Source organism: Pygocentrus nattereri, chromosome 11 (assembly GCF_015220715.1).
Source record: "Pygocentrus nattereri isolate fPygNat1 chromosome 11, fPygNat1.pri, whole genome shotgun sequence".
NCBI lineage: Eukaryota > Metazoa > Chordata > Actinopteri > Characiformes > Serrasalmidae > Pygocentrus > Pygocentrus nattereri.
In genome coordinates, this window is record NC_051221.1 from 12,456,059 (window position 1) to 12,464,790 (window position 8,732).

General features: G+C 35.4%; 1 long non-coding RNA gene across 1 annotated transcript; it reads left to right on the top strand.

The window, feature by feature from the left end:
* The first annotated feature begins 3,133 nt into the window (after nt 1-3,133).
* Nucleotides 3,134-4,649, top strand: LOC119264241. Its single transcript, XR_005130901.1, has 3 exons — nt 3,134-3,268; nt 3,485-3,530; nt 4,374-4,649. It is a non-coding gene; the product is annotated as an uncharacterized LOC119264241 (long non-coding RNA).
* Nucleotides 4,650-8,732: the final 4,083 nt, after the last annotated feature.

Below are 8,732 nucleotides of genomic sequence, written 5' to 3' on the forward strand. Positions count from 1 at the left end.
TCAGACACTATCATGTTAAAACATGGTACAAGACAAGGGTGTTCAATTTCACCTCTGCTGTTCTACCTCTATATAGAACCACTTGCTCAATGGATACATCAAACAGATAAGATTAAAGGTGCCTCCATACATGGGGAGCAACATAAGATTGCACTCTATGCAGATGATGTTTTGATGTATTTGGAAGAACCCTCAAACTCTTTTCCTGAACTGAAGGAACTTTTGGATTGTTTTGGGAGATATTCTGGATATAAACTAAATGCACAAAAGACCCAAATATTGGCTTTTAATTATACACCCCAAAGGATAATATTAGATAGTTTTAATTTGAATCAGAGCCAGAATTCATTAAAATATCTTTGAGTAAATTTACCAAGAGACATTTTGAGACTGGCAGAGGTTAATTATGGCCCACTTTTATCAAAAATTAAAGCAGATATACAGAGATGGAATTAAATCTCCTTTTAAGCCTTAGTTACAGAGTAGATTCTGTAAAAATTAATATTCTTCCAAGATTTTTCTTTTTGTTCCAGGCTCTTCCAGTAGAAATTAATTCAAAAAAATTTTCAGAATGGAACAAAATTATATCTAGATTTATATGGCAGGGGAAGAGACCCAGGATTAGATTCAAAACACTACAACTCCTAAAGGGGAAAGGGGGAATGGCTCTCCCCAATTTTATAGATTACTTTTACACAGCCCAAATAAAATTCTTGAAAACTCTTAGTTTGTGTAATCCAGATTTTCATGCTAGATGGAAAGATATTGTCAATGATGAAAGATCCCCCTGTACATCCGGTATTAGGAGAAAACGACTGGAGAAGATATGTGGACAAAATTCAAAATCCATGCATGAAGGCAGAATTAAACATTCAGAAAAATATGGTTAAGGAGGAATACAAATTAAATGAAAAATTGAGAATATTTAGATGGTATGCGTATGATAGAGATTTTAAGCCTAACGAGATGGATGCTAGATTTAAAACGTGGATAGCTAAAGGAGTAACAACATTTTATTAATTAACAGAAAAAGGTCAACTGCAAGATGATTTTTTTTAGATATCTTCAGATATGCCATTACTTTGACCACAAACCTTGGACATGAATAAACCAATAATACAAGTAATTGCTGAAGCATACTTAACAGAACCAAGTAAAGGCATAAATTCTAGATTGTACAAGGGTTTTATAATGGAAAAATCTCATTCTACACAATACATTAAAAACAAATGGGAAAAAGAAGGTAATCTTGCTATCTCAGACGAGGAGTGGTCCAAAGTTTGTGATCTTCAGTGGAAATATATAAATTCATATGCATGGCAGGAGTTTGGATGGAAGTGCCTGATTCGTTTCTTTATTACTCCACAACAAAAGGTAAACTTTACAGGGAATGTAGCAGAATGTTGGAGGCTATGCAGTAATCAAACAGCCAATCATTGGCATATATTCTAGGAGTGTCCAGTGATACAAAGTTAGTGGTTGAAGGTTTATAAAGCATTGACGGAAATATTCTGTGCAGAAATACCTTTTCAATTTAAAGTTTTGTACCTGGGAAATTGGAAGTGGGAAGGGTCAGATAAATATTTATTTGGGGTTTTGATATCTGCTTGTAAAAAAAAAAACAAGGTGCTGGGCTAGTCCGGAGCCTCCTATAATAGACAGTTGGTTAGATCTACACTGTAAAAAATAGGCGCAATTTAACAGTAATAATTCCTGTGCTTTTTTACGTAAGAATTAAATTATCTTATAATTACGGAGCTTTTTCAGTAAATTCAAACTGTGCGCGTGCGTAGTGTGTGAACCCGACCAATGGTCGCTCTCTCCTCAACATAAAATTTCATCTTCTCACCCTCTTTATTGCAGTGGCACCTCTGTGGTAAATATCATCCATTTTTGTTTGCGTAGGTAAACTTGTAACTAAAAGACTACCAGCTAGTATCACAAAGATAAATAATCCCATTTAGCGAATTTAATATAGACAACGAATTAACGTTAACCTACGATGGCTGTGGGTTAGCCGTAGTCTAAAGCTTGCCACAGATTTTCTGGACAGGCTAACGTTAGTGTTAGCGTTAGTGCTACTGTCGCTTCTTTGGTAGCTAAATATCGACGTAGTTTTGACACCGATAATCTTTGCTGCAATGAAAGACTGAAAACATGTGCATTTTTACATTCGAGGAGAAAAAACGTTCCCCAGAATGGGCAGACTAAAGCTAACAAGCTAGCTAACCCTAGATACAGCTCATCCAGCAGTATCAGCTAGCGTTAGCTAAGTTACCTCAGGTCAGAGAACACCAACGGGACAAATAGGAACAAAGACTGGCAGTCTGATGTTTTCATTTGTCCTTAAATATTCAAAAAAGACCTGACAAGCAAAATAAACTGTGGTGAACGGGGAGAGAACACTCTAGAATCTTTAAACTACCAAGCATGGACATGGCACACAAACTGAACGTTTGTGTTTGTTCGTGTTTGTCCTGTCTGTGTACTCTGCACTGTATTCAAATGGCCTGCTTGTTGTGTTGCGTTATAATGTGGGAGAGTTAAGGTTAGGGCATATACTCTCCATTGTCATTACAGAGGACAAGACAGTGTTTTTTATGCTGAGAGAAAAAGTAGCTGAACTTATTCCTAGCCTTGGAATCTATGAAATTAAGGACAGTATGAATAATATTACAGGTCCAAAGCTAGATGGTCTTGCAGAGTATGTCCCTCACAAATGTTTCCATAGAGGTGCCAAAATCTTTTTTCCACTTAAGCATCGTTATGTCGCTATGGATGCCATCCAAGGTTTAATCAGTGGAGCTCTGCCATTGCTTGTGGGGAACCTCCTTGATAAAGTGATTGAAAGACTACAAGAAATTGGTGTTTCCCAAATCGATGACCTAAATTTGGTACAATCGAAGATCTTGAAGGTGTCCTGAAGCCAATACAGTGTCGCAGGCTGATTAAAGCATTATCTGCCGGTAAGTGTTTCTTTCTTTTTTCATCCTTCTAATATTTTGAAGTTGAAATTGTTTAACATAGCTGATGGCTTTACACTTACAGCTTAGAATTATAAGGTTCTGTCTGTGTTCAGTGCAGTTTTGAGATTGTGAAACCAAGTAAACCTTGCAGAAGAGCTCTCTAAAAAGGCCAAGTGGTGAAAGACTTCATTCGAACAAGAGAAGCAAGTGCTGGTGAAAAGATGAACCAAGGACCTTTGGAAATGCTAAGATGCCTCACAAGTTACTTCAAGGAAGCAACTGTCCTGTTGGTTGCAGACAAGGTAAATCTACATTTGAATGCTTACACACCATGTGAATCAGGATTTCAGCAATCTTTTGGGATGTTCATATACTGTGCACCAAATTTAATTTGGTACTTTGATTTGGTACAAATTCACTTTGGTTTCTTTACAACAGTATAACATAATTTATTCATTTGAATATCGGATAAAACTAAAACAATGACACAAAACTCAAGACATCTGTTGTCTTTATAGGATGGCCAGAAAGAACTACCCAGCACTCCTTGCATCATTGTCATTGGTAAGTACAGACTAAGTATTGTATCTTGTTTCAGAGAACTATTATGTCAAATGTGTAAAAGTGAAAATATCATTAAATATCATTAATCATTTTACCATTTACCATTTTCAGTCATGTTAATCATTTCCTCAGTGACAGAGTTCATTTGTGTTTTACTTTGAATATTGAATATACATTTGACTTCTGACTTCTGATGACTTTAAAAGTTTTAGTGGCCCTGATAAGGGCAACATTGAAACTGGAGACTGCTTCAAATCAGTTTATTGTGGTGGAGAAGAACTGGTGCTGCTGGCACCTGTCTGGGTGGTACTCCACTCACAGGTAGCAACTACCATTCTTATTCAGTGGTCATATTGTCTTGCAGCCATTGCAGGTCATTCTGAACCAGTTAAGAGGGCCTGCTGCTGAGCCTCTTCTTAATCAGCCAGTAGTTCCAAAAGCTCATCAATCATTGGCTTCACTTTGTGTAGTTTGACTATGAGCTCAACTTTGCCTGCATGTCACCCTCACTGCTTCTTACTGTGATACATGCAGAGGCATGGCTTATCAAAGCTGTATTTGAATTAAAGGGCTATAATTTCAGATTCTGTCATAGCAATACATGTGCACGTGTAGCTGGGCTTCAAGCCGATGTTTAATACATTATTGCCACCTATTAGAGATGTATGGAGTTGTAGCATTTTTAAAATGTAAAATAATTTTGTTCTTCAGGGCGATTTTGAGAATCAAAACAAACAATTTTGCTTGTGCCCTTTTTGTGTTTGTTTCTGTCATGAACATTTTTTTTTTCTCATGATGTGTTTAAAAATAATTAAAATAAATCAGTTTTCCTTGTCACTGTAGGGTCTCCTGGGGATCAACACTGAACGTGGCTCAAAAGCTGAATCGAAGTGCAAGAAGCACTTCAAAATCAATCCTAAGCTTCTGAAATTCCTGAAGGACCTCAGTGACTTTCAGAATCCATTCAAAATTTAAATGGACAAGGTAAGCACCATGCAGATTTTTCTGTTATAATGCTATGTTTAAGCTGATGCTTAACTGCTTATAGGATGGCAGAACTAAGCTGAAACAGTATTAATGTAATACAAATAAAACGTTAAGCAACAATATTTAACTTTAAGTTGTTTTTTTGTTAATAAATACCCGCAACAGATTTGTTGGAGGATGTACTGTTTTATGTTGATAATAAATGTGCAATATTTTAGATTTGAAATATAATCTCGCAAAATTTAGGCTATAAGTAGTTTTGTTATATTCATTTTTGCACGCAATATTTTAAGACAGCAAATCTTATTTGGACCTAATAAATCATCTCAGCCCTAAAGTACCAAATGAAATACAGAACATCTTAAAAACAATGTAAAATTATTCAAAACAATTGTTATATAAAAATATTGAAATAAGATCTAAACACTGCATTGTGTCAGTAAAAGCCTTCCAACACTGATTTCAGTTCAATACAGATAAAGTTAACATCATCTTCCTTGCCAATTTATTCAACAACAGTCATTGAGCATCTAATTGGAAATACTTCCCATTTAGGTGCACTTTGCATGCTTACAGTTACTGACTGCAGTTCATTTGACAGTCCAGTTACCTGTCATAAATTGTCAATGTAACAATATGCTCTTCAGCATGTGGTGGATATCATCAGTACACAAAAGAACACCATATCACCCAACCCATACACCACTGGAAAGAAACTGCAGGAATGACATAACTTGGAGAGTGTATTTTTCTCCCTGTGGTAGGTAACTGTAAATCTACAAAGTGTAACTATATACAGCACATTTGCCTGATAGATGGGTCAATGGGCACAGGGACATAGTAGGCATGTCTAATGATCTGGTAACGTAGTTAAATTTTAAAAATGTGTAGGAGCAAGAATAGTATTAACACTTTTTTTATATACTGCTAATATAGCTTACTGGGTGCTTATATCTCATGCAATAAATTTACTGAAACAAATTTGGCATGAGAACAATGCTGGTCAACAACTGTTATTCAAAACAGCAACCCATGTATTATAAGCTCTACATATAAAAACTCTACCTCCTGCATATTTAAAGTGTTGTGTCCAAAACAAACATGTATTTTTTTCCATTAACAATTCAACATTACAAAAATGTTGTAAACACCACAGAACTTAGGACTTCTCATCCTAACACTTCATTTCAAATTGTTAAATGAGTCCATTGTGCAGCATCTGAGGGCTCCAAATGCCTTAAAAATAAGATGGGGGAAAAAGGTAAATCAGCTTTCATCTTACACTAATTTATGGAATAACATGTAGGCATGTGTTTTTACATTTTTATGTATTTCCATTTTTAAATATACACAATTAATTAATGCAAAACAGCAGAAAATATTACAGCTGTGCTCCAACTTTTTAGCTACAAATGTTTAGTTTGCCTCATCAGGAACACTTACACAACAGCAGATCTAAGCAGAAATATTAATGGGTACAAATATAACACTAAGAATAATTATCACTTTAAATCAACTGTTAACGTTAATACATTGCCACTTTACTGAAAATACTTCAACCAATATTTATAATGACTAAATTACTCACTTGCAGGCCTTTTTCACTCTAATCATATTTAAATGATATTTACTACAGTTCCACACATACTTAGTGTGTCTAACCAGATTAACCCTCTGGGCTAACGCAGATTTTAAGCACTGTACCAACACAGTACTGATGCTGATTTGCTGGCTGAGAGATAAAAAGGTGACGTGAGACATTTGAACTATATATAAAGTTTATATAGTTTAGACATATTATAAAGTCTATAAAGAAGTGTGCAAAAATTGAGAATGCAATCACCATTGCAATTATAAAAAAATTAAGCATGTAATAGCGAGTTTTCATGCAGTTCCGAGCTAGGGATCGCTTAACTCAAACTAAAACAATATTGAGATTTGGCCTATGGGAGCAAATCAGGAAAATAAGATTTGCTGTCTTAAAATGCAAAAATGAATACAACAAAACTACTTATAGCCTAAATTTTGCGAGATTATATTTCAAATCTAAAATATTGCACATTTATTATCAACATAAAACAGTACATCCTCCAACAAATCTGTTGTGGGTATTTATTAACAAAAAAACAGCTTAAAGTTAAATATTGTTGCTTAATGTTTTATTTGTATTACATTAGTACTGTTATCAGCTTAGTTCTGCCATCCTATAAGCAGTTAAGCATCAACTTAAACATAGCATTATAACAGAAAAATCTGCACGGTGCTTACCTTGTCCATTTAAATTTTGAATGGATTCTGAAAGTCATTGAGGTCCTTCAGGAATTTCAGAAGCTTAGGATTGATTTTGTAGTGCTTCTTGCACTTCGATTCAGCTTTTGAGTCACGTTCAAGTGTTGATCCCCAGGAGACCCCTACAGTGACAAGGAAAACTGATTAATTTTAATTATTTTTGGACACATCATGAGAAAAAAAAAGTTCATGACAGAAACAAACACAAAAAGTGCACAAGCAAAAAATAAATAAATAAATACATTTTCAGGAAAACACTAAAATGTATATTCTGGTCTAACACACCTGCTTAGCTAATTGCCATCCTCTTCATGAGTTATGTCAAGAATGAAAGCACAGAAAATACAGTAAACTGTACAAGACTAAAGTCTTTAAGTCTAACTTCACTTACCTTTGACTCCAAAGTAAGGGCTGCTTCCTTGGGACATTTGATGTTCATCAAGTAAAATATGGTAAACATGTGGGCTAGAGCCACCAAAGGACAGTGTAGTTCTGCAATGGTCATAACCCGGTCTACAGCAACTTTAAAACGGTGTTCATCTGAAAGAACAATGAGAAGTAAACTGGAGAAAGATGTAAGAATCATGTTTTAAATCAATCGCCCTGAAGAACAAAATTATTTTACATTTTAAAAATGCTACAACTCCATATATCTCTAATAGGTGACAATGTATTAAACATCGGCTTGAAGCCCAGCTACGCGTGCACATGTATTGCTATGACAGAATCTGAAGTTATAGCCCTTTAATTCAAATACAGTTTTGATAAGCCATGTCTCTGCACGTATCACAGTAAGAAGCAGTGAGGGTGACATGCAGGCAAAGTTGAGCTCATAGCCAAACTACACAAAGTGAAGCACGTGACTGATGAGCTTTTGGAACTACTGGCTGATTAAGAAGAGGCTCAGCAGCAGGCCCTCTTAACTGGTTCAGAATGACCCCCTGGACACATTACTGAGATCAGAAGACACAGGCTGCAAGACAATATGACCACTGAATAAGAATAGTAGTTGCTACCTATGAGTGGAGTACCACCCAGACAGGTGCCAGCAGCACCAGTGTTCTTCTCCACCACAATAAACTGATTTGAAGCGGTCTCCAGTTTCAATGTTGCCCTTATCAGGGCCACTAAAACTTTTAAAGTCATCAGAAGTCAGAAGTCAAATGTATATTCAATATTCAAAGTAAAACACAAATGAACTCTGTCACTGAGGAAATGATTAACATGACTGAAAATGGTAAATGGTAAAATGATTAATGATATTTAATGATATTTTCACTTTTACACATTTGACTTAATAGTTCTCTGAAACAAGATACAATACTTAGTCTGTACTTACCAATGACAATGATGCAAGGAGTGCTGTGTAGTTCTTTCTGGCCATCCTATAAAGACAACAGATGTCTTGAGTTTTGTGTCATTGTTTTAGTTTTATCCGATATTCAAATGAATAAATTATGTTATACTGTTGTAAAGAAACCAAAGTGAATTTGTACCAAATCAAAGTACCAAATTAAATTTGGTGCACAGTATATGAACATCCCAAAAGATTGCTGAAATCCTGATTCACATGGTGTGTAAGCATTCAAATGTAGACTTACCTTGTCTGCAACCAACAGGACCTCTGTTTTTTCCTTGAAGTAACATGTGAGGCATCTTAGCATTTCCAAAGGTCCTTGGTTCATCTTTTCACCAGCACTTGCTTCTCTTGTGTGAATGAAGTCTTTCACCACTTGGCCTTTTTTCTGCAAGGTTTACTTGGTTTCACAATCTCAAAACTGCACTGAACACAGACAGAACCTTATAATTCTAAGCTGTAAGTGTAAAGCCATCAACTATGTTAAACAATTTCAACTTCAAAACATTTGAAGGATGAAAAAAGAAAGAAACACTTACTGGCAGAGAATGCTTTAATCAGCCTGCGAC